The 25,680-nt window shown below is 47.7% G+C and overlaps 1 protein-coding gene across 25 annotated transcripts in view; it reads left to right on the top strand.

Annotated features, from left to right (window-relative positions):
- The window catches only part of KIF1B (kinesin family member 1B), a 2,119,562-nt gene that overhangs the window by 498,113 nt on the left and 1,595,769 nt on the right, over positions 1-25,680 (top strand). The window lies entirely within an intron of this gene.

The raw sequence follows: 25,680 nt of genomic DNA, 5'->3' as shown, positions 1-25,680 counted from the left end.
CAGAAGTCTGGCTTCCAGGGACTTCTTCTATTGAAGAGGTGACCGTATTCCTATCTTCATGGCTTACTATTGGTTGGTCTTGCGTCTCTGTTTCAACTTGAGAGGACATCTTCTCGTCTTTTCCATTGGGGGATTCGGTTCGAATTTCCACTGTTCCTGTGATTGTTGAGGTCTTTTTCCACAACATATAGGATATTGGAGCTATTTTTAAACCAATGTCTCTCTGGGGTAAAGTTTTTGGAACTGGATTTTGACGTGGTGCCCGCTTAAGCAGTATCCCCGTTGTCGTGGATCGAACACCTTCCTGTTGGTACGAGGTCCCATGCCCTTTTTTCTGGCACCACCCATCCTCAGTTTGGACTCCTATAGTGGCTTTAAACACGCTACCTTCCTCTGACGTCATTGGTGCATTTACCTTTCTACTTTTCTTTAATTTGTCTTCGACTGGTGCTTTGGGATCAAGGGGTTCTATTTGTTTTTCTATTTCTGCTTCTCCATTTTCCTCTGTTTTCCCTTGGCACTAAGCCCCTTCACAAAGTTGTTTGTATTAGATTTTTAAACTTTTTTCCCCTTCATGTTTTTGGTCTTCTCTTGTGTTCCCAATGACTTGGATGTTAGTAAGTTAGGCTTTTGTTTTCTGTGTCTTTACCTTCTCCATCTCCTATATGACTCATGTGGACTTGCTTTCCATGGTATTGTTTTCAGTTTCTTCCTGTGCTGGTATCTCAATTATTTCTTCTGATGTTGATATTGATGGCTCCATTATCCGTTCAGCAGCCTGAGACAAATGACAAAACTCTTCCAAGACTGACTCGGAAAGAGGGGTATCATCAGCTATTTGGGCTGATTTAGGTAAATCCTCCTCAATTGTTAGTTTCATTTCCAGGTCCTTGGTTTTTTCTATCGTTTGTAGCTGTATGAGATAAGCAAGAGACTTCTTAGTCTCCTTTTCTTCCTCCAACAACAGGTACAGTGATTCCTTTATCCCAGTCAGCTCTCCACTTTGTTTTAAGAGTCCGTCTCCCAGCTCCGTCAGAGTGGGTGCAACTGAACAATTAATTGCATTGCTCAGGCCCACAACTGTAAATTCAAATTGCTCTGTCCTTTGCCATTTCCATGAGGATTCCTGTGTGGGTTTGTACGTCTCCCTTCATTAGTTCAAAGACCTTAACCAGTGAATTAAGGACTAAGTTTAAAGCTTGAAGGGTGTAATCCCCCCTGCTCATGTCTTGGCTCGGAATCTGCAGGACTGTATTATTCATGTTAACTGGTTGACCCTGCTTCGGTTCGACGGAGGCCGCGGACTCTCCCCCTGGACTCCTCGGTTGAATTAAGCACATTTCCTTGTTACAGGGGGTTATTCATTGAGTTAGATGAATAATTGGATGACTGTGAAAGATCCAGGCCCAACCCCAACAGTCCTGGTTGTTTGTTCTCAACAATAGTGTCTAGATCTTGATATTGAGGCCTTTGGGCACTTGTAGTAACAACACTCATACTCTTGTGCCTACGTCTCTGGAAGAAACGATCTATTGTCCCTTTGATGTTGGTGGCTGACAGGGTAAAATAATGTACTCTTGTAGATAAAGGGTTTGTCCCCCCAACGAGGCTCGCCTCCATTGTGGCCGTTTGGACGGCAGTTGCATGATGAATTTGGGCAGTAACTTGAACCAACCCGCCCAAAGGAGTGTTAACACTTAATAACCCTTGATGATCTTCCTGTGGCTGTGCAGATTTTTCCATGTATGAGCCATCCCATTCCGGGACTCTGAAGTCGTCCACTAGGGGTCCGCTCCTCAAATTATATCGAGTTGAGATTGCACTGTATCTCTCTCTCCTTGTTGTAAAAGCTGGCAGCGTCTCTGTGAGACACTCGCTGGGAGCTGCGTGTAGTACTTTAAATTTGTCACGTGATACACTTCCTTAAGGTATCGGGCATATACCGTATTCCTTATAATTGTTATTCTAGCAAATCTGTGCATAATACTAAAATAGTATTAAGTAGTACAAGAAGGATCAAAGGGGATTTTACCCCAACAGTCTCCCTCCCTGCGGGCTCCCGCTTACTGAAGTCTTCTACGCGCCGGCCAGCCGTAGTCCGAAGTCTTCTAAGGTCGTGGTTCATGATCGTAATTAATGCTGTTACGGCAGTAAAAGGGCTGTCTCCTGCCCACGACGGAACACAAAAGACCACTTGTCCTCCCACTCCTCCGCGTGCGCTCCGCGCACCAAATGATGTTTTGTAGAGTTTCTCGAGTTCAGTAGCACACCGGCTCCTCCTCAGGCTAACGGCCACAATAAACAGACTTGGAACTCGACAGCCTGCCACAACAGGCCACTTGTCCTCCCACTTCAATGCTAACTTTTATCCAACTTTGTGACTCTTTCTTAAACGTAACCAGTGGCACTGCAAATCTCTGTATATGCCTACTTGAAGAGGGAATGCTTCTGAATCGGTGACATTAGGGCACAAGGCCCCAAACCATTTTAGGGATGGACTTTATAAGAGTTAGGGGAGCTGTTCTGTGATATTTTTTTTTCTTCTTTTTTTTTCTGAAGAGTGCTGTCTATTCCTATGCATATGACTACTTGTGTTGAAGTGGTCATTGATTCAAATGCTAATCTATCTGTCCTAATGGTGAATATATATTTCTGATGTTTGTTAATCTGCTTAGAATCACATGCTGTGCATAGGTCCGACATCCAGTGGTCACTGCGGAGTATTGCATTTTGTTTTTCGTAGCCGAAAAGGGGACGTCGACAAGGCGTGTCTGTAACACTATCCCTATAGTGACGTGCGTTGTACCCACAATCCCTCACGCGTCGAGGTCCCTCAGATTGTTTTTTTCCACCCAGTTTCTGGTCGCTTTTCGCGGAGCTCCTAGAGAGACATTGCTATACTTGCCACGGACCTCGGTCCTTTTGTCATAACTTAATATACTGATAACGATCCCTCCCCCTCGACGTTAGCTGTGAAGCTGTTTCTCCGCCGAACTGATTTTCGACGGAGAGGAAGAGCGGAGGAGATCCTTCGGCGCTGCCGAACACGTGGCCTGGCCTCGACGGCCAACTTACAGTAGGGAGAGTGGGGGTTAGAACTTTGTCTCTTCTCTTTGAGAATGTCTTTCTTTCTCCCCTTTCTTTCCCTTGGGGTTGTTATCGCCAGCTATTATTGCCTCAGCTATGGAGAGGACACCATTTAAGTTTTGCCCACGCTGCAGGGGCAAATATACTTGGAAAGATAGGCACAAGCTCTGTAATCGTTGCTTACCCCTCGATCACCTAGAGAACAGCTGCGCAGCCTGCAAGCTCTTAAAACCCAGGACTCTTAAAGAACGTAGGGTTAAGAGGTGGGCGGACTACGCAATGTCGAAGTCAGTTTCCTCACCCGCTGCCGCTGTTACTGAAAGTGACGAGGAGTGCGATAACTCGACGTCCGTTACGGAAGTCATGAACCCCCAGAAGGAGCGCTCCCGCTCCTCGTCGTCCGTCCCCGGCCCCGACGGGCTCGGCTCACGCCCTGCTTATGGGGATGAACACCCCGGCGACAAGGACGCACACAAACCCCATAAGGCTAAACACACTACCCACGGCTCTTCTTCGTCGAGAACGAAGGATCCATCAGCGCCGAAGGGGACGCAGGGCACTCCGGCGTCTACCGCAGACCGTAAAGGTCACAAGCCCCACCCGCAAACGCAGCCGCGACCAGCGATTGGGCTTCCATCTAACATGGGCGCTACCCCAAAAAAATCCGACGCAACGCTCCATAGAGCGACCGTCGAGGTACAACGCGCAACGCACACAACGTCGACACCAGAGCCCTCGACGGACAAAATCGTGGTCGAGAGCCTAGCGAGAATTGTCGCCGAAGACAAACGTACGCGGACGACGAAACAAACGTCGAATACCGCGTCGAAAAAACATAAAAGTAGCCAGGAACTGCCCCTTTCTCCAAAGGACGCTTCCGAACTACCTGAAGGCTTTTCAGAAGGAGACGGGAACCTCTCATCGACGTTGTGGGAGCGTTCGAAACGATTCGAAGGCGAAAACACTAATTTCCCCCCTCTAGACTATTCAGGGGTACCCCATGAGACCCTTGAAAGACTCCATTCTTGCATGGAGAAAATGGAAAGGTTTCTAGGAAACCAAGACCCACCCACTCACAAAAGACAAAGAGAATGGCCACAGGATGACCCTAGAGTCAAGATTCCTAGGCTGGTTGACCTCACTGAGGAGGAGCAATACCTCCAAGAAGATGAGGAGTGTTTGGGTGGAGAAGAAGAGGTAGAACTTGAGGAAGAGGGGTTCGAAGAAGATCCTTACACCACTGCTACAGGGTTTGAAGAGGATACAGCTACCTCGCAGCCCTGGCATTCACCGTCAGTGCAGCCTTGGCAATCCCCATCCGTACATTCAGACCCTGATGCCTTTCTCCCTTCTCCTCTCAAGGATTCACATGGGAACTCCTCTCCCATAGATGACCAACCTTCCCTCAATGCACTATTGCGCAAGGCAGCAGCGCATTTTGAGATTGATACAGGGGAAACTCTTCCAGACATTGACTTTGTAGAAAAAGTCATCAAAGAAAAAGCCCCTGTTAGCCAATCTATTCCACTCCTGGCTTCTATTAAAAGAAGAATTTCTCCTTCCCTTACTAACCCAGCTTTAGTAAGAGGGGTCAACCCTAGAATAGAAAAGCTCTTCAGCCCTTCATCCTCTGACCCTTTATACATCAGAGGACACTCTATTCCGGACTCCCTTGTGGTTACCAACACAAGAAAAAGAGCAGGGGTGCCACTATCCACTAGTGAAGCACCTCCAGACAAAGAAGGCAAAAAACTCTACGCACTGGGGAAGAGAATCACGACCTCCGCCGCCTTCTCTACTAGAATTGCTAATAACAACTCTTTTAGCTAGCTACGCAGATGCACAGTGGAACAAGCTGCGCAGCGAAGCAGAGGAAGCACCTGAACCTCTGCGTTCTCGCCTGCTAGCTATAATATCAGAGGGCACACTGGTAAACCAGGGCATCGTTAAGAACTCCCTAGATGCCGCTGAGACGGCTGGCCGCTCCCTAGTGCAGGGAATACTTCTCAAGCGCCACGTTTGGCTACGCAATTCAGGTTTTAAGCCCGAAACCCAAGCCTCCCTCATAAATAAACCCATTGAACAGACGCATCTGTTTGGGAAAGCAGTAGATGAGGCCCTAGAACATGCTAAAAAAGAGTTTGATACCATCAAGACTCTTGATCAAATTTCTAGGCCCCCTAACAGGCGAGGCTATGGTAATAAACGCTCCTTTCGTGGCCAAAGACAGCAGCAGAACCAACAACAACAATATTACTCTGGCTCCAACTGGCCCACTAACCAGGGTAACACCCAGTTCAGTCAAAGAGGCCAACGCCGTGGCAAAGGAAGAGGTCGTGGCTCCAGCCCCAGAGGTTCCACGCCCAATACCAGCAAATGACCTGAAAATTCGGGTCCCCTCCCATGCATCACCGGTCGGGGGCCGGCTAACATATTTGTCAAACCCCAAAAGTTTCGTATGGTGACCTTACAGGAGGTAATCCCACTGTTATCTCAAGGGGATTACATGACAACACTGGACATGAAAGATGCATACTTTCATATTTTAATGTTGACATCGCACAGAAAATACCTCAGGTTCAAAATAGAGGACAAACACTACCAGTTCAGAGTACTACCCTTCGGGATAGCATCTGCACCAAGGGTATTCACGAAAGTACTGGCAGTGGCAGCGGCCCACCTGCGCAGATTATCCATCCCGGTATACCCTTACCTCGACGACTGGCTCATAACAGGGGATTCTTACGAAACATGCTTCTCCAATACCCAAAAGACCGTAGACCTTTTGTCCCAACTGGGCTTCTCCATCAACGAAAAGAAGTCCAGCTTAGACCCCAGCCAAACCAAACAATTCCTAGGGGCTCTAATTCGAACAAAGGACGGCCTCGTATTCCCCTCCAACGAGAGGGTCCAAAACATGCTGTTTCAAATTCCCCATTATGTAGCAGGCCGAGAGGAACGGTACGCAAAGCAATGCGCTTGCTAGGGATGATGGCGTCATGTATTTATTTGGTACCTCACGCGCGCCTGCGCATGCGCCCAATGCAAGAGTGGCTCTACAGCCAGTGGTGTCAGGCCAGCGGACAATGGGACGATCTAGTGGTGGTCTCGCAGGCCTTGGTTCTCTCGCTACGGTGGTGGACAAAAGAAAACCTGTTATTAGGGAAAACTTTTGCCACACCCGCAGTGGAAGCCACTCTAACCACAGACGCATCCCTTACAGGATGGGGGGCTCACCTATCCCATCAGACGGCCCACGGAGTTTGGACTCCGAGCTTAGCATCCAAGCATATAAACCTGCTGGAACTACTAGCGGTGTTCAAAGCACTGAAAGCCTTTCAGAAACGGCTACAAGAAAAGACAGTGATGGTCCTCACAGACAGCACCACAGCCATGTACTACCTTAACAAGCAAGGAGGCACTCACTCTCCAGGACTGTACAAACTGTCCCAGAATATATGGAAGTGGGCTCTCAGACACAACATGTTCCTACTGTCACAACATGTACCAGGGGAACTCAATCTTCTAGCAGACAAACTCAGCAGAGACTTCCCCCTGCCCGGAGAGTACGAATGGCAATTACACAAAGACATCGTCTTAGACGTCTTCACTCAATGGGGATTCCCGGAAATAGACCTGTTCGCAACTCTGGAAAACTCACAATGCCAAGGTTACGCCTCCAGGTACCCCCAGAACCAGTCCAAGGGGAACGGTCTGTCGATTCTATGGTCAGGGAAATTTGTTTACGCCTTTCCCCCGACTCCCCTTCTCAACAAAGTGGTGCACAAGATGCATCAGGAGCAGGTTACAATGATACTAGTGGCCCCAATGTGGGCCCGGCAGCCATGGTTCGCTCACTTGATGGAGATGTCCCTATCTCCCCCAGTGAAACTTCCCTGCCCGTACAACATGCTGTCACAAGACAAGGGCAGAACACTGCATCCATGCCCTCAGACCATGAACTTAGCAGCCTGGCTCCTGAGATCATAGAATTTGGACATTTACAACTCCCACAGAGATGTATGGACATCCTCAGGGAAGCCAGAAAACCTAATACTCGACACTGCTATTCTAGCAAATGGAAAAGATTCGTTATCTGGTGTAGATGTACTAGCATCAACCCAGTTGACTGCTCTCCTACTGACATTATTCTATACTTGACCCATTTACTGGATTCAGGTTTAGTGTTCAATTCCATTAAAGTCCACCTAGCGGCACTTTCTGCATACACCACTTCCCAACTTAAAGTGTCGTGGTGGAAGATACCAGTTATCAAAGCCTTCATGGAGGGGGTAAAGAGGATACACCCTCCGATAGCTAACCCAGCTCCCGGATGGGACTTAAATGTGGTACTTTCCAGACTCATGGGCCCTCCCTTCGAACCCATGCACAAGGCAACTCTTAAAGATATCACCCTTAAGACTGCTTTCCTAATAGCTATCACCTCCATTAGGAGAGTAAGTGAACTACAGGCTCTTTCTGTACTAGACCCCTTCGTAACAGTTCACAAAGATAAGGTGGTTCTACGCACACACCCAAGGTTTGCACCTAAATTCATCTCGAAATTTCATGTAAACCAAACTATAGAACTACCAACGTTCTTTCAAAACCCTTCCAGCTCGGGAGAAAAAAGTCTGCATACACTAGATGTACGCAGAGCTGTCATGTTCTACATGGAAAGAACCAGACCACTGAGAAAGACTAATCAGTTTCTTTGTCTCGGTGGCAGCAGGAAGAGAAGGAGATGCGGTCTCAAAATCCACTATATCTAGATGGATTGTTCAATGCATCACTCTCTGTTACACTCTTGCTAAGAGAGAACTACCCTTCAAGCCAAGAGCACATTCCACTCGAGGCACGGGGGCTTCCATAGCATTCATTGCAAATGTTCCCCTTGAGTCCATCTGCAAAGCGGCAACCTGGAGTTCTGTGCACACATTTACAAAACACTACTGTCTAGATGCACACTCTAGATCTGATTCCCAGGTTGGGCAGGCAGTATTAAGACATCTTTTCTCTACTGTTCCTTCTCATAACCCACCGCCAACTCCGGGTACTGCTCGCTAGTCTATGCACAGCATGTGATTCTAAGCAGATTAACAAACATCAGAAGACAATGCATTACTTACCGTAAAAGCATTTCTGATGGTTGTATCTGCTTAGATTCACATGCGCCCACCCTTCCTCCCCGCTCGGATGGAAGGAACATAGACATCCTTTTATATATATTTCTCTCTTTTCTGTACTCACTCACGGCTAAAAGGCTCCCTCAGGGCAGAAAAATACAAACAGAGGGACCTCGACGCGTGAGGGATTGTGGGTACAACGCACGTCACTATAGGGATAGTGTTACAGACACGCCTTGTCGACGTCCCCTTTTCGACTACGAAAAACAAAATGCAATACTCCGCAGTGACCACTGGATGTCGGACCTATGCACAGCATGTGAATCTAAGCAGATGCAACCATCAGAAATGCTTTTACGGTAAGTAATGCATTGTCATATGTTTTTATAATGGTTTTATGTGACGATATTTGCCTAGTATTTTTATCTGCTTCGTGTGTAAACCAGAGGCCTAATAACTATTTGTATTTTTATGCTTATTGTTCTTACTGGATATCACTTGTGGAGGTTCCAGACTTTTACAGGTTTGTTCTTCTGTCTTGGTTCCTTTCGCAAGGGTTGTCTAGATGTCTAGACAGAAGAGATACTTTGTTTCACCAGATGTACTTTTGGTCGGTTGTGTTGGTTAGGATTCGGTTCCGGACAGCTTCCAGTTGAAGACCCAAACGAAGCCAGGCAAAAGAATGATGTGGTAGAGATCGTCAGGGTACACTCCAGGGACACGAAGATGAGATCCAGCAAAGGTCACTATGGTCAGGTGGTGACAGGCGATGTTCCAGCGGTGAACACAGAAGCAGCCACAGTACAGGTTCCCTTTTAGTGCAAGGGCAGGTGATTTATGGCATAAGCTTAATATCTTGCATGTCCCAAGGCTCTGCTCAAAATATCAGTGTCTGAAGTGAGCTAGCCCAAAAAGGAGCTGGTCAGTCCACTGGGTGGAACAGGGACCTGCTGAAGGCCTCCAGATGTGGATCCTCGAGCAGGGGCGTAGACTGGTTGTTCCCACCGATCTAAGTGTTAAAGCATCAACACAGGTTTTCCAAGATCAAACAGAGGAACAGGTCTTTACCGGTGCTAGTCAGCTGCTGGAGTCATTCACTGGTCGTCCGCGGGCTGCTCTTCCTCGTAGAAGTCTTGGTTCCAACAATGATCTGTCGAATAGCTGCAGGAGCCCCCCTTTTTATCCAAGATTCATACCTAGAAACAGCCAAACCTCTCTTAAAGGTTAGTAAGGTGGACAAAGCATCAACACTTAGCCTTCTACCCCTGAGAATTAAGGTTGACACAAAGGTACAGTTAGTCATTCTGTCTCTAGAAAAAAGTTACGCATGCAGATCTTTCAGTTCAAATAAGCTCTTTTAAGCCAGAATTCTTATTTTGCAGGTTCTAGGGTCACCTTTTGGGTGTCATTCCGAAGTCCCCCTATAATTGGCCTTTTTTTAACTTTATATAAGGCATATGGTATTGCATTGTCCTTAAGTTGTCCAGTCCCATGGGTGCCTCCCAGGCTCCACATTTTGCCCTAGAGTGATTTCATCACTCTACACAGGCTAGGGAGTAGGTTGGTGGGAGCTATACCATGGGTGCAAGCCATTTTACCACATTGGCAGTCCAATCTACCATTTTAATAGCCATTGGAGTAGCAATGTTTTTTTAAAAATCTTGCTTTCACGCATTTTGTGTTTCAAGGCTTTTCTTTGTCTAGGTGATCTCAAGGTAGGCCGAGGTGGTTGTTCTGCCCACTTAGAATCTTTGTGAGCCCACAAGGGCAGCCTCCATATTGTTCCTAGCTGGTTTAAGCCAGTATTGGTATCAGGACTATCCCTCTCACTCAATTCCTCTGTTGGGTGACTAAGGCTGAGTGGCAGTCCCACTTACTGAGTATGTTTGGTCATCTGACCCTCAGCCCCTTTTAGTGATTGGCAGGCTGGCGTTTAGCCAGCCCCTTTGTGCAAGGGTATTTAGGCTTTGGCCTGCCACTATTGCGCTTTCCTGGTTCTGTGTTCAGCAAAAAGGACAAAGCAGGCCTACAGAGTGCTGAAGGCGATCTTTGCTGATATTCCCGCAGTTTTTGCCTTTTTTAACTCCTATTTGGCCACATTGGCTAGGAACAGTAGTTTTGACATATCCAGTATTCATATGGATTTTCAGAATCGCCCCGTGGACAGATTCTGAGGCAACCTTGTTCTGGTGACCAACTGTCTTGCCAAACTCTATCTGGGTAGTGTGACTGAGCAGCCAGGCTTAGACGTAGGAAGTGTAAGATTGGTGGCGGGTTCAGTTAAGCACACACAGAACACTCTTAGTAGTACAAGTTAAGCAGACTGTATATAAATAGTTATTTATTCAGGCCTCAAATTCTTATTAATGAAAAACCACAGGTAAGTAACACAATAAAACATTCACTGCTATTATATGCACATTCACTTTGATGTTCTCTCCTAAGAGCACGAACACTTTAATTTTAAAATAGTTAAATCAGTTTCAGAATACTGAGAATAGCAAAGCAAGTGAATAAGAAGAGCCAGGTAAGTAACCATTAGTTAGAGAAATAATGTGTAGAAAAGAAGTCGGAGCCATCATTAAAATGTAACGTACTACAACTTAAAAGAAACACCTTCCCTAACTAGAAAAGAGGGGGCCAAATGTGCTAGAGTCACTGGACAAGAGTTGGCAAAGCCAGCAGACAGTTTTTAAGGGTTTCAATGGTGGAAAACCACAGAAGAAAAGTTCTTAGACCTTCTCGCAATCCAGCCAAGTGAAGCCCAGGGGATGAAGCTTTATCACCAAACCTGTCCAGGCAAGGGAGAAGTAGGGTAAGGAATTTATGCCTGTTTAACCCTATGAAGGTAGGAACAAGAATATTTCCTCGCCCCCTGTTATTCAGGCACCACCGTTGAAGTTCTTTAAATTGCTGGGCCCCCTTTTAATCGTCAAAAATTAATCCTAGGCAGTCCAGCACCGAAATGCTATGGCAATTCCCTTCTGAACAAGAGTACCAACAGCAACCCCATATACGTGTTTTAGCCTGTTGGACCTCATCAGTGAGGTGGAGCTGTGCCTCTCTGAGCACAGTAATCAGGGAGTCCACGTCTGAGTTCCCACAGGTAACTCGGGGTGACCAACCCCAAGTTCCTTGCAAATATTTCAAAAACTGTAGCAGGCGTTTTTACAGTAAGTCCACCTTGTGCCATAATTTCTGCACCGCCAAGTTGACTTTTTGTGGCCATTCCATCACCATTTATCCCCTCTGTAGCAGGTTTTTACATCTTATCCTGCCTCATGTGTTTGGTGACTGGCGCAGTCTGTGTTTCCACGTGACTGCTATTTCAAGGAGTCCCTTGGTCTTCTGTAGCCATGGGCGCCCTATTATACAGGGACCCCCTTGAAAGGCTTTGACTAACATTATTTATTACTGTCTGTGGCGACTAGTCATTTGCTGTTTTCTTTCTTTTTCTTTTTCTTTTTCCCCTTATGTCTTGTCCTATGTCATCTAGGACAATTTACCGCACTTCTACAGTGCTATCTTCGGCCCATCCACGTAATCTCTCCAACTTGTCCTGCCCTTCTATTTCCTTTGATGCTCTTCCACAATTCCACTTTTGTCTTCTAAATGCTTGTTCTATCTGTAATAAATCACACACTATTCTTGATCTTTTTCTCTGTTCTCATTTTCATTTTCTCTGTTTAACAGAGACCTGGATCACCTCTGATCATTCTGTAACTCCTGCCTTTCAACACACTGCTTCTACCTTTTTTCCCCTTGCTCCTGCCCATTTAGGTGCAGGGGGGGACGGGACTGGAATCTTCACAATTCTGTCTAGATTTGATGCAATCTAGTATTACAGTTCCGTCTAGATATGACGCAAGCTAATCTTCACAATTCTGTCTAATTGTGATGCTGGCTCATAAATGCAATTTTATCTGGACTAGCTAGCACAGAGTATAGTCTACCTAGTTGTAAGATATTGCTCACTAATAGTTATCTTGATGTGAGAGATGGCTGGCCAATACAGTTCACAACTCAGTGAGTCTATGTGGGGCACAGTTGCAGAATGGAAGTGGGTACCTGCACGTTACCTTCTAATTGGTGTTAATAAGATGGGTGCGAGGTGGGCCAGATTTGTGGTTCCACAGATAGCTCTGCCCCTGTTATGTTAATATGTTATGTTGATTTATACCGCGCACCAATACCAGCAAGAAACAGGACATGGTTGGTTAGGTGGGGAAGAATGATAGGATAGGTCCAGAACCAAGAGAAACTGGTGTCTGTGTGTGTTGGCTTGCAGATGGTGGGCTGTGCGCACTGGCTTGTTGTATCCATATGGGTAAGGTCCAATGCCTTGGGCATTTTCTGTGAGGCGGTTTGTCATTTTGGGGTGTGTATGTGTTTTATGGGTAGATTGGCAGGTGTTTAAGGTTGTGTGCACTGGCTTATTTTGTGTCTGTATGGGTAAGGTCCAGTGTTCAGGTTAGTTTGTTATAAGTGTATGTTGTTTGGGTGGTGTGTTTGAGGAGGTAGAAGTGTGTGATTAGTGCTTTGGCTACTCGCTGAGTTCTTCTATGTGACTAATGTGACGATCGAGCTAGAAATAGTTGCATTCATTTGGCAATGAAATAAAGAATATCCCATGCAAAATTAATGATGCCAGTCCTCACTGTTCATGAGGAGTTTGGTCCCCAAGATCAACATCACATACAAACCCACAAACAAGCACAACTTTGTTTTGTATATATAGATACATACATTTCAGTTAGGTAACCCACTCTGGGTTACACACTACTTAAGAATCACAAGCAGTTATTCACACAATAAATGCATTCACCAAAGTAGGGAGAAAAGATGTTATGCACACATACACATAGACCTTATAATAAGGCACTCTGCACCATTTAGTAAAAGTTTGAAAGTCCAGCTCTAGCCATTACCAAGGGTCTGGTAGCCTTTTAGGTGTCCCAAAAAGTTCCTGAGGGAAGCTAGTGCAGGTAGAGTACTGAAGTTAGTTAGTGCAGAGCAGATGCAACACGTGAAATAAGGACTTGAGGTTGACCCTCATTGATGACTTCATGGATGCATGTCTTGCATTGACCCCAGGCACGTTCAGCAGGCTTGTGTCCTGGTGGAGAACAGCGTAGCAGATTTCCTGTGCCCCAGCACAGCCTCAGCCCAGCACATCCTCGAAGATGCCCACATTGCATTCCAGCTGTTTGGCCAGCTGGAAGTCCTTGAAACGATGAACAGCTGGATCCAGTCCTTAAAGAGAAAATGCGTCCTTGCACGCTCAGACGACAAAGCACAGGCGAAGTATCTCAAGCAGGACAGGTGACTTGTTGGTCCCACCAGTCAGGCCGAGGAAGGTGCCTCGCGAAGGGGTTCTCTGTTGATTAGGAGGTTTAGGTACGTAATGCAGTGATACTGGCTGATCCAATGCTGGTTTCTAGAGTAGTCCCTCAGCATCCCTTGGTTGTCTTCTGGTGGTCTTCTCAGCTCCATTGGTCGACTTGGTTTCTGGAGGAAATCCAATAAGACACTTGCAACATTCAAACTTGGAGGTGGCGGTCCAATAGGGAACACTGAGCCTCCCAGAATATGCCTGGCAACATCCATGCTCATGCAAGAATGTGGTTTGGGGCAGATAGCCCCTGCCCCTTAGCTTCCTGCCAGCTCACACACAAAGAAGAGCCTTTACAAGCTTTATATAAAAAGCTTGCTAAAGTGCATGAAGAAAGGGGACCCTCCCCCACCAAGAAAGGTAGGGCGGTCAACAAAGGACAGGCCATCTTGAACAGGAATTAAACCACACAGAGAGGCCATTTTGAGTATGTGGTCCTCTTAAGTTCATTGCTGTGGCTAAAAGGGCAACTAGTGATAGTGTACCCGCAAAAAGAGAAAAAAAGGTAATGCCTGCCACCAGCCTGTTTCGAGGATGTCTGAAAGTAACAAAAATGCTATTTAGGACAAATAAATTCGGGCACACTGTCCCCACAATATTTCATGTAAGATGGCTTATGCTGCAAAGTTAAAAACACAAGTCATAAAAAGGAGGTGATTACGTCTGCACTGATAGCCCTATGGCTTATCCAGTTGCGAAAAGGAACACTGTCAGCACACCAGATAAGGTGAAGGGTGCTGCCATTGGAAAAGCATAAATGCCAAATCTAAGGGGAGAGGTCTTTTGCCTCAATGGAACATTTAAAAGAGGGTGCAATGTCCCCAAAACAAGGGTGAATGCAGGAGGAGCGTGAGATAAACGCATCTCACTCCCTTCCAAGTCAATGAAAGAAATCTGTGAGTCCAGCAATAGTTCTGGGAGGCTCAGGGCAGAAAGGGTAAGATTTTCAAAATGAAAAATTCTCTCTAACATTCCACAAGTCCACACAGTCCAGTTGGACTTTTAGTGAGGCTCACAAAAGTGTCAGAAACACAATTCTCCAGCATGGGGTCTGGCATGGATTCACATGCTCATGAATATTCCCCGTCGTCAGGCTGGGAATCCTCGGTAAAGAAAAAACCAGTATCAGTTTCGTTTCTGATCTGTCTTTCGTAGTAATAACCAATCACTGGTCTCTGCGTCACACTGACCACAGCCAATGACTGCCCTCTACCTAAGCACCGCCTCTGGCAGCCATCTTCAGATTTTTACCGCACGTTCATGTGTTGGGATCCTCGTGCTATTGCTCTCGAGCGTTAGTGCTATTTTTTCAAGTTTTTTCTCAAAAACTTCGTTTTTTTCGGTCAAAAGAGCCTCAAGCTCCACCGACTCTCCATCCGATCAACGGGGACCCGTGTCGGATTCGTCTGCGCCCCTCAAGGGTGAAGATTTCGTCGAGCTACGTTTTTGGAGGACTCCAGAAGCTTCTCAGGCCCGGACATGGCCCAGGAGAAGGGAAGCTCGACGCCCGGAAAGCTGTTCAGGGTCTGCCCTGGATGCCAGCTGCAGAACGTCTTTAAGGAGGACGAACACTCCTTTTCTCTCTACTGCTTACATGAGGACAAAACGCACGTGGAGAAGGACTGTGCGTTTTGCGGCGATATGTCGGAGCGGACCATGAAGGACCGCCATCAACACCTCGCCAACTGGCTGGAAGGGAAGAGCCCGTCAGGCGAGAAGAAGAGGAAGAAATCCGAGCGGTCTTCTAAAACCTTTGAGGACGCCCCGGCGACGGGGGTCCAACACAAGGCCAAGCACCGCGAGTCCGCTGGCACCGGGAGTGCCGAACGGTCGGGCTCTACGGGCGCCAGGCAGGGCGCACCCTCCCCGGCACCTTCAGCCACGAGCCAACGCTCTGGGTCGGGTAAGAGGAAGGGCGAGCACCCGGCGAAGCTCCTGGAGAGGCCCCGGTCGAGCTCGAAGGCCCCATCGGAGGGGGAGCGAGGCAGTGTCCCCCCCCCCCTCAAGGATAAGGCGGTGAGCGCACCTAAGGTGGTGAAGGCCTTAATCCATCCGGCCAAGCCCTCTGTCGATACTGTCGCGGCGGCCCTGGCTCAGCCTGTGGAGGCTACACCAGTGGTGGCGATCTCGGGGCTCAGAGTCTCCCTGCCACCTCGGAGGGAGTCCTCTTTTGTGCCCATCGATAGGACCCCCGTGAAATCCCCGGCGGGGAAGAAAAAGGGGGGGGGCAGGGCGTCGTCGTAGATTCGGCTTCAACCTCGGAGGAAGAGCTGATCGAGGTCTTAAGCCACGGCCTTGGCGTGGATGAAGACCGGCCCGTCGGGATGGATCCCGACGCAGGTGACGACGACATCGTCGAGGGTGCCGACGGGGCCCCTGATCGCCCGTTGGACTCCCCTCTGCCAGCGCTGCGAGACAACTCGGCGGCCATTTTGTTGGCTATACAGTCCTTATGCTCAGAGATAAGGACGAGACTACCGTTGCCGGCGGAGGAACCTCTCCCGTCGGGGGATCCTGAACCGGGACCTTCGGGTGTTGCCCCGCCCAAGAAAAGAAGGATTCACCCTCCACCTCCTTTTCAGCCGTCGCGCCCCGTCCAGCCCTCCTCCCCGTCCACCCGAGGGGATGATACGGGGACTGACACGGCAGCGACGGGTACGGACAACGAGGTATACGACTAGGATCTACCGTCGTCACCTCCCACCAGGGCTTCTCCGCCCGACGAGATTGGATCGTTCCACTCCATGATCGCCAGGGCATCCGAGCTTTTCCAACTCTGCCCTGAGGAGAAGAAAAAGGAAGGATTCCTTTATCAACGGCGCGAGTGTTAGGCAGAAACCTGTGCAGTTCCCTTGGGGAACACTGCAAAAGATTTAAGACTACAGGTAGAGCAGTAAACCCCTTTGGTAGCAGTCTGTACCACCCAGATTTACCTGGTAGCTGTGGCTGAGCAGTCAGACTTCTCTCAAGAAGAGTTAGGCAGTATGCAAAGTATACACAATATGTACCAAAACACAATAGCACAAGCAAACACTGACCAGAGCTTGGTTTCAAAAGAATATAGTTATTTATTTAAAAACACACATAAGTAAAAAAACACTCTAGCAACGAATGTGGTAAAAACACTTCAACACAGTTATAATGAAAGTAAATTCAATCCTTTCTCCTATCTAGACAACTCTAGGTTAACACCACTTAATTAAAACAGAGGTGAGTGCTTAACGTTAGATGACACTCTAGTAGTTTCCAAGAAAGGGAGAGAAAAAGCAGAAATAGGTTAGACACACCACTCTAAGGTCCAGAACACTTGCAATAGGCTTAAAGAAGAATAAAGTCACAGGTGAGCAAAAGTCACTAGGCCGGGCCCACTCTTAGAGTAGCCGGAGCGAAAATGTGCCCAAGATCACACTGTTAGTTAGAGATTCAAAGTCTTGCAAAGAGTCAAAAAGAGTTTAGAGTGGCTCAGAAAGTTTAGCCAAAGTGTCCCAGGCACTCCCAGGTTCGAAAGCCGGGGACTAAATCTACCCCGTACAGTCGGTGGCAAGGGAAGCCAGGCGGAACACAGTACCTTAAGCGGAAAGGATCCTCCAGCGGGGGCAGTTGTTCCAGGCAGTGACAGCAAGGCTCGACGTCGGTCAGGGGAGAAGAATATCTCGCTGAAGAGCAGAAGAGAAAGGTCGTAGCACTGCCCGGGAAGAAACCAGCCGCGGAGTCCTCCGGTTAAAGGGTTGGTACCGACTTTCGCGGTATGGGGGTAAAGTGTGGTATTCCGGATGCCGGGGTGCTTGGCACAGGCAAGGCGGCCACGAGATACCTCAAAAGAACGGAAAGAAGGCGAAAACTGGTTGTCCCCACCAGTCAAGGGAAGGAGCCACTCCGTTAAGAGTTCTCCTCGGTCGTCGGGAAAAAAGTGGTGAGACGGTTCAGCAGGGCTCCACCGGGTGGTGTCGTCGAAGCAGGTCGGCTCAGCTCTTCCCTCGTCGGATTCTTGGTCCTGTGGCGACTTCTGAAGTCCCAGTCCCCAAAGCCCTGCTTTTATGCAACAAGCCCCCATTCACCCAGCCTAGCTGTCACTCAAACATGCTAAGTGGTGAGCCGGGCGGCTCACCACTTGGGCCAATCAGGACGGAGTGCGACTTGAGTTACCAAGGTAACTCAGTCCAGGGTGCCTAAATCCCCCTCCACCCCTCCTAAGTACCCCAGACAGAGTGGCACCACTTTGGAGGGCTTCTGTGGAGAAGCCCGCCAAAAGTGGAACAAAGGGCTCCACTTTGGGTCAGAGTTACAGAGGCGAACACCAACGCCATTTTAGAATCAAGTTTTGGCAAAAAGTCCCAACCGGAGTTATAAAAATAAATATATAAACCGGCGGTATGTTTAAGGCTACCGTAAATAAATAATTAAATGTGTTAGCCTAAAACAATGGGAAATCCCATAGGAAAATATTCGCGGTCGAATATAAAAAGTAGTTTCCACTGCCACCAGCCAAAACTCGATCAGGGGGGACGGAGACGTGCCCCCTCGACTAACAGACCCTGGGGCAATCGAATTGCCCCAGCCAGTACGTCCACAATATGATGGTTTGTACTGGTTCTGTTCAGGATTCAAGACTAGCAAAGTCTTTGGTGACTTTACATGCCCTGGGAGACAGTAGTCAGTCCCAGGGTATGGAGTCTATGTTGGGGAGTCCCTAGGACACCCCTGGGTCACGGCACAGAGGGTGCTGTGTAACCCACATCACAAAAATACATGAGGCCCTATGGAGTAAAAGACCCCATAGCCCATTCAACACAAGGTTTGTCCAAGATAACACAGTTCAACATGTCCAAGAGTGAGGGTAAAAGAGTCTCACTCTTGGCAGGAGAAAAAATTAAACCCCAGAAATCCAGCAAAGCTGCTGGGGGACTCACTAGGAAGGGAAATTCAGCCTAAACAGAGAATTCTCCCTAACACTCGCCCCCCCCAGACTAAGGGACAGGAGGATTTAATCCACTCCTGGATGAACCTCATACCTCTAGTCGATGATATACATCCTAGAGAGTCCATCAGCATTTTGATGGTGACACCCTGACCTGTGCTCAATGGTGAAATCAAACCCTTGCAGGCAGATTGACCATCTCAATAGTTTTGGATTTTCCCCTTTCATTTGCATTAACCATCTCAAGGGTTGGTGGTCAGTCTGAATAACAAAAGTAGAACCATACAAGTATGGCCTAAACTTCTTCAGTGCCCACACAATAGCAAAGCATTCTCTTTCGATAGTTGCCCACCTTGTCTCAGGATCCTTCAGTTTCCTACTGATGAAGCAAATGGGGTGCTCCCTACCCTTCTCATCCAGTTGGCTTAGAACTGCACCTATACCTACATTGGAAGCATCAGTTTGTACAATGAAAGGTTGGTGGTAGTCAGGAGCTCTCAATACTGGAGCTTGGCAAAGAGCTCTCTTCAGTTTTTCAAAGGCCTGATTGCACTCCTCATTCCATTTTACCTTTTTAGGGAATTTGGGAGAGGAGATTACATTCAGTGGAGAAGCTATGGTCCCATAGTTCTCAATGAAATTCCTGTAATATCCAGTGAGGCCTAAAAAAGCTCTCACTTGGGTTTGAGTAGTTGGTGTTGTCCAATTTTGCACAGCCTCAATCTTGCTGGGCAAAGGCCTTATTTCTCCACCTCCTACCTCATGTCCAAGGTAGACCACTTTACTTTGACCAATCTGGCACTTACTGGCTTTGATTGTCAAATGGGCCTGTTCCAGAGCCTGCAACACATGTCCTAGGTGGTTCACATGTTCTTCCCAGGAGTGGCTGAAGACTGCAATGTCATCCAAGTATGCCATGCAGAAATCTTCCATCCCAGCCAGAACCTGGTTCACCATCCTTTGGAATGTGGCAGGTGCATTTTTTAGTCCAAAAGGCATGACCTTAAACTGGTACAAGCCAACTGGGGTCGAAAATGCAGTTTTCTCCTTGGCATGGTCTGTCAGGGCTATTTGCCAATAGCCTGACGTCAGGTCAAATGTGCTGAGGTACTTGGCTGCACCAAGTTTATCCACCAACTCATCTGTCCTGGGCAAAGGGTGGGCATCAGTCTTGGTGACTGCGTTTAGAGCTCTATAGTCCACACAGAATCTCAAGTCTTTGGATCCTGCCTTTGGTACTAACACAACTGGGCTAGACCATGGACTAGTAGAGGGCTCTATTACCCCGAGATCAAGCATCTTCTTGACCTCTCCTTTGATGTGGGCTCTGATATGTTCTGACATTCTGTATCCTCTGCTTTTGACTGGCAGACAGTCACCAGTGAGTATCTCGTGCTGGCCCCAAGGGGTCAAGCCTGGTGACAGTGAGAACAGGGAGGCAAACTGATTTAACATAGATTTGCACTCCTCTTGTTGCTCAGGTGTCAGGTCTGAAGAGAGATTGACTCCTTCAACTTTTTCATCTAAAGGTACACCTCTGAGGAGATCAGGGAGAGATTCACTCTCTTCCTCCTCTGCAGCTGAAGCTAGAAGCAAGGCTCCTACATCAGGTCTGGAGATGTATGCTTTTAGTCGGTTGGTGTGGAAGACTCTAGGAGCTTCCCTGGGTCTGCCCAGATCCACCAGATAGTTGACCTCTCCAAGTTTTCCCACAACCTTGAAGGGTCCCATCCATTTGTCTTGCAAGGCCCTCTGCCTTGTTGGGAGCATAACTAGAACTAGCTGGTCTTGAGTAAACTCAACCATGTTAGCCTTCTGGTCGTGCCAATGTTTGACCAGGGCTTGACCAGCTTTCAAGTTGTCACTTGCTTCTGCCATCATGTGTGACATTCTCCTCCGGAGACCTATCACATAGTCAGTCACTCTGACTGGCTTGAGGGGAGGAGCACCTTCCAACCCCTCCTTAATCAGGGCCAATGGACCTCTGACTGGATGGCCATAGAGAAGCTCAAAGGGAGAATAACCTACTCCCTCCTGAGGGACTTCTCTATAAGCAAAGAGAAGGCATGGCAGTAGAAGGTCCCACTTTTTCTTGAGGGGTTCTTCTAAAGCACCTATCATGCTCTTCATGGTTCTGTTAAACCTTTCAACCAACCCGTTTGTCTGAGGGTGGTAGGCGGTTGAGAACTTGTAGGTAACTCCACAGGTTTTCCACATGGCCTTCATGTAGTGGGACATAAAGTTTGACCCCCTGTCAGAGATTACCTCCTTAGGAAACCCAACCCTGGTAAAAATACCAAGGAGGGCCTTAGCCACAGCCGGAGCTGTAACAGTCCTCATAGGAATGGCCTCAGGGTATCTAGTAGCATGGTCTACTACAACAAGGATAAACCTGTTGCCTGAGGAGGTTGGAGGATCAAGGGGACCAACAATGTCAATCCCTACCCTCTCAAATGGGACTCCCACAACTGGGAGAGGCACTAAAGGTGCCACATTCTTGGAACCAACCTTACCAGAAGTCTGGCAGGTATGGCAGCTCTTACAATATCTATCTACTTCAGCCCCCATCTTTGGCCAATAAAAGTAGAGTGAGAGCCTTTCCTTGGTCTTCTTGAAACTCAAGTGGCCAGCCAAAGGTATCTCATGGGCTAGTTGTAAGAACTGTTGTCTGTTTTCTTGTGGGACTACAAGGCGTTTGTAGTCTCCAGGTTCAGACTCAGTGGGTTCACTGTAGAAGAGGCCATCTTCCCAGTGCAACCTATACTTCCCAGGCTCTTGCCCATCAGCTTGAGAAGCTGCCTGGTGGCGGAGACCTTCCAGAGTTGGACATTCTCTTTGCCCCTTACGAAAAGCTGCCCTGCTAGGCCCACCTTCTGCCAGTAAAGACTGCAGCTCAGGATGGTCCTCAGGGTCCAAATCTCCAATAAGGTTGGGGCCTCCTTCTAGCTCTTCCTCAGAGTCTAGCTCAACCACACAGGGTTGTACCTCCCTCTCAGCCTCAGCTGGAGGTGGAGTTACAGGTGTAACTTTGGACAACCTAGGGGAAGTCCTTGTTGGAAGCACTGGAGTGCTTGCTGCTGGCTTTTTCCTAGGAGTCTTGGGTTGCCCCTTTGCTCCTGATCTGGTAGTTACTGCAGTAAGTTGCTCCAGTGGTAGAGGAGTGATTTCTGTCATCATCTCCTGAGATAACCCTCTCAGGGTTTTCTCCCTTGCAGGTTTTGTGAGTTCCTGGAACCTTTTGCTAGGAGGTCTGGGGGTATGAGATACAACTCCAAGAGCTTTGAGGTCATTACCCAACAGAACCCTACCTGGCACTTCACATTGTACACTGACAGGTATTTTTACAGCCATATCATTACATTGGATGAGAACTGGTAACTGGGGACACATCTGCACAGGCCCACCAGCTAACTTGGTGAGGCATTTGGGTGCCTTAGCAACATCCTCTGCCTTGAAAAATGATTCATCCACCACAGTTATGCTGGCTCCAGTGTCCCTAATGGCAGGAGTCTCCTGACCATTCACCTGGACACTGTCCTTATAATACTCTTTAGTATTATCTGGGATAGAGTTATAGACATCTAAATTCTGTTGCTCCCACAACCCCAGAGAGACTAAAGAAACACTAGCTGAGACTCCAGTGGGTTCATCAGCTAGTAATAGAAAGTTTCCACTTGCCATATGTACTTCCTCTTCTGGAGCGAAGGCTAAGGAGGCAAGCTGGACCCCTGAAGGTTTACCCTTACATCTGGGATCTCCTTTCACATGGTCAGTAGCCTTACAAACAAAGCATGAGCCAAAGGCTCGCTGGAATGGAGGCTTGTTCTGACCTCCTTCTGGTCTGGGACCAGAAGGTACACTAGCCTGATTTGGTTTCCCTTGTGGCTTACCCTTATAGTTTTGTTTGGGGCCCTCTTTGGAATTTGTAGTATTAGAATTCTCTTTGGAGTCCTTCTTAGACTGTTTTTCCCCATCCTTCTTCTGAGTTACCCCAGAATCCTTGTGAGTGGCCCTGTTGGCAACCCACAAGTCAGCAGCCTTAGCTAGTTTCCGGGAATCTAATTCCCTGGAATCAGCCAAGTGTTGTCTGAGCTCAGGAGAGCAGGCATCATAAATAGTCTCCAACATAAACAAATTCTTCATACCTTCATAAGTGTTCACCTTGTAACCCTTAATCCATCCCTCTAAGTTTTTCAAACATTCATTCACCCAGGTAGCCCAAGGGGTACCATCATGCTTTTTGAGGCTCCTAAACCTCTTAAGATACTGGGAAGGGGTCTTCCCAAACCTAGCTATCAAAGCTAGTTTCACACATTCATAGTCCTTCCTATCCTCCTCCCCCATCTCCATTACCACATCAGTTGCAACAGGGGGAAGCCTAGAGAACAACCAGGTGAGTAAGTCATTTCCTGTGATGTTCTGGAGCCCATGATTATATTCAAACAGAGACAACCAATCCAACACATCCAACTTAGGCTCATACATACCAACCAATTCTTTAGGCATCCGGGGTCTTTTAGGACTGGAACTTCTAGAGGAGCCAGAGAGAGAAACATTCTCAACAGATAATTTCTTCATTTCTAAGTCATACTTGAGCTCCATTTCCCTTAGCCTTAGTTCTTTGTCAGTTTGAGCATTAAGTTTCTTATACTCCAATTCTAGCTTCATTTTCTCCAGTTCAAAGTACTGAGGACTAAATGTGGGACCTGGTAAAGGTCCAGTAGGTACAGCAGGTAGAGCAGGCAGAGGCCTAGGGGGGACAGTTACAACAGCCTCACCCTCCTCTTCTGACTCTTCCTCAGAATCATCAACATTTTGCTCCATGTTAACTTCAATACTGTCATCTACAGTTGCTGGAGTGGTAGGCTCCTCTGAACCATCACCCAGACTTTGGTTAGCTAACAATCTTTCAATCAGCTCCATTTTCTTGCCCTTAGTCAGGAGATCCTTATGTTTACAGAGCACTCTTAAACAATCAGCAGTTTTGGCTGCAAGGGACTCTTGACTATAGCTTTCTATAACTGACATGTTAGAGGTTTTACTTTTTCAGTGCTAAGCTTTGTGGTTAGTTGCACTAAGGTATCTAAAGCACAATAAAATGTATACTCAATACAAATCCCACCGCTGTACACCAGTGTTAGGCAGAAACCTGTGCAGTTCCCTTGGGGAACACTGCAAAAGATTTAAGACTACAGGTAGAGCAGTAAACCCCTTTGGTAGCAGTCTGTACCACCCAGATTTACCTGGTAGCTGTGGCTGAGCAGTCAGACTTCTCTCAAGAAGAGTTAGGCAGTATGCAAAGTATACACAATATGTACCAAAACACAATAGCACAAGCAAACACTGACCAGAGCTTGGTTTCAAAAGAATATAGTTATTTATTTAAAAACACACATAAGTAAAAAAACACTCTAGCAACGAATGTGGTAAAAACACTTCAACACAGTTATAATGAAAGTAAATTCAATCCTTTCTCCTATCTAGACAACTCTAGGTTAACACCACTTAATTAAAACAGAGGTGAGTGCTTAACGTTAGATGACACTCTAGTAGTTTCCAAGAAAGGGAGAGAAAAAGCAGAAATAGGTTAGACACACCACTCTAAGGTCCAGAACACTTGCAATAGGCTTAAAGAAGAATAAAGTCACAGGTGAGCAAAAGTCACTAGGCCGGGCCCACTCTTAGAGTAGCCGGAGCGAAAATGTGCCCAAGATCACACTGTTAGTTAGAGATTCAAAGTCTTGCAAAGAGTCAAAAAGAGTTTAGAGTGGCTCAGAAAGTTTAGCCAAAGTGTCCCAGGCACTCCCAGGTTCGAAAGCCGGGGACTAAATCTACCCCGTACAGTCGGTGGCAAGGGAAGCCAGGCGGAACACAGTACCTTAAGCGGAAAGGATCCTCCAGCGGGGGCAGTTGTTCCAGGCAGTGACAGCAAGGCTCGACGTCGGTCAGGGGAGAAGAATATCTCGCTGAAGAGCAGAAGAGAAAGGTCGTAGCACTGCCCGGGAAGAAACCAGCCGCGGAGTCCTCCGGTTAAAGGGTTGGTACCGACTTTCGCGGTATGGGGGTAAAGTGTGGTATTCCGGATGCCGGGGTGCTTGGCACAGGCAAGGCGGCCACGAGATACCTCAAAAGAACGGAAAGAAGGCGAAAACTGGTTGTCCCCACCAGTCAAGGGAAGGAGCCACTCCGTTAAGAGTTCTCCTCGGTCGTCGGGAAAAAAGTGGTGAGACGGTTCAGCAGGGCTCCACCGGGTGGTGTCGTCGAAGCAGGTCGGCTCAGCTCTTCCCTCGTCGGATTCTTGGTCCTGTGGCGACTTCTGAAGTCCCAGTCCCCAAAGCCCTGCTTTTATGCAACAAGCCCCCATTCACCCAGCCTAGCTGTCACTCAAACATGCTAAGTGGTGAGCTGGGCGGCTCACCACTTGGGCCAATCAGGACGGAGTGCGACTTGAGTTACCAAGGTAACTCAGTCCAGGGTGCCTAAATCCCCCTCCACCCCTCCTAAGTACCCCAGACAGAGTGGCACCACTTTGGAGGGCTTCTGTGGAGAAGCCCGCCAAAAGTGGAACAAAGGGCTCCACTTTGGGTCAGAGTTACAGAGGCGAACACCAACGCCATTTTAGAATCAAGTTTTGGCAAAAAGTCCCAACCGGAGTTATAAAAATAAATATATAAACCGGCGGTATGTTTAAGGCTACCGTAAATAAATAATTAAATGTGTTAGCCTAAAACAATGGGAAATCCCATAGGAAAATATTCGCGGTCGAATATAAAAAGTAGTTTCCACTGCCACCAGCCAAAACTCGATCAGGGGGGACGGAGACGTGCCCCCTCGACTAACAGACCCTGGGGCAATCGAATTGCCCCAGCCAGTACGTCCACAATATGATGGTTTGTACTGGTTCTGTTCAGGATTCAAGACTAGCAAAGTCTTTGGTGACTTTACATGCCCTGGGAGACAGTAGTCAGTCCCAGGGTATGGAGTCTATGTTGGGGAGTCCCTAGGACACCCCTGGGTCACGGCACAGAGGGTGCTGTGTAACCCACATCACAAAAATACATGAGGCCCTATGGAGTAAAAGACCCCATAGCCCATTCAACACAAGGTTTGTCCAAGATAACACAGTTCAACATGTCCAAGAGTGAGGGTAAAAGAGT

Source organism: Ambystoma mexicanum, chromosome 8 (genome assembly GCF_040938575.1).
Source record: "Ambystoma mexicanum isolate Mex_15411 chromosome 8, UKY_AmexF1_1, whole genome shotgun sequence".
Lineage (NCBI taxonomy): Eukaryota > Metazoa > Chordata > Amphibia > Caudata > Ambystomatidae > Ambystoma > Ambystoma mexicanum.
This window is presented reverse-complemented; position numbering and strand designations above follow the sequence as displayed.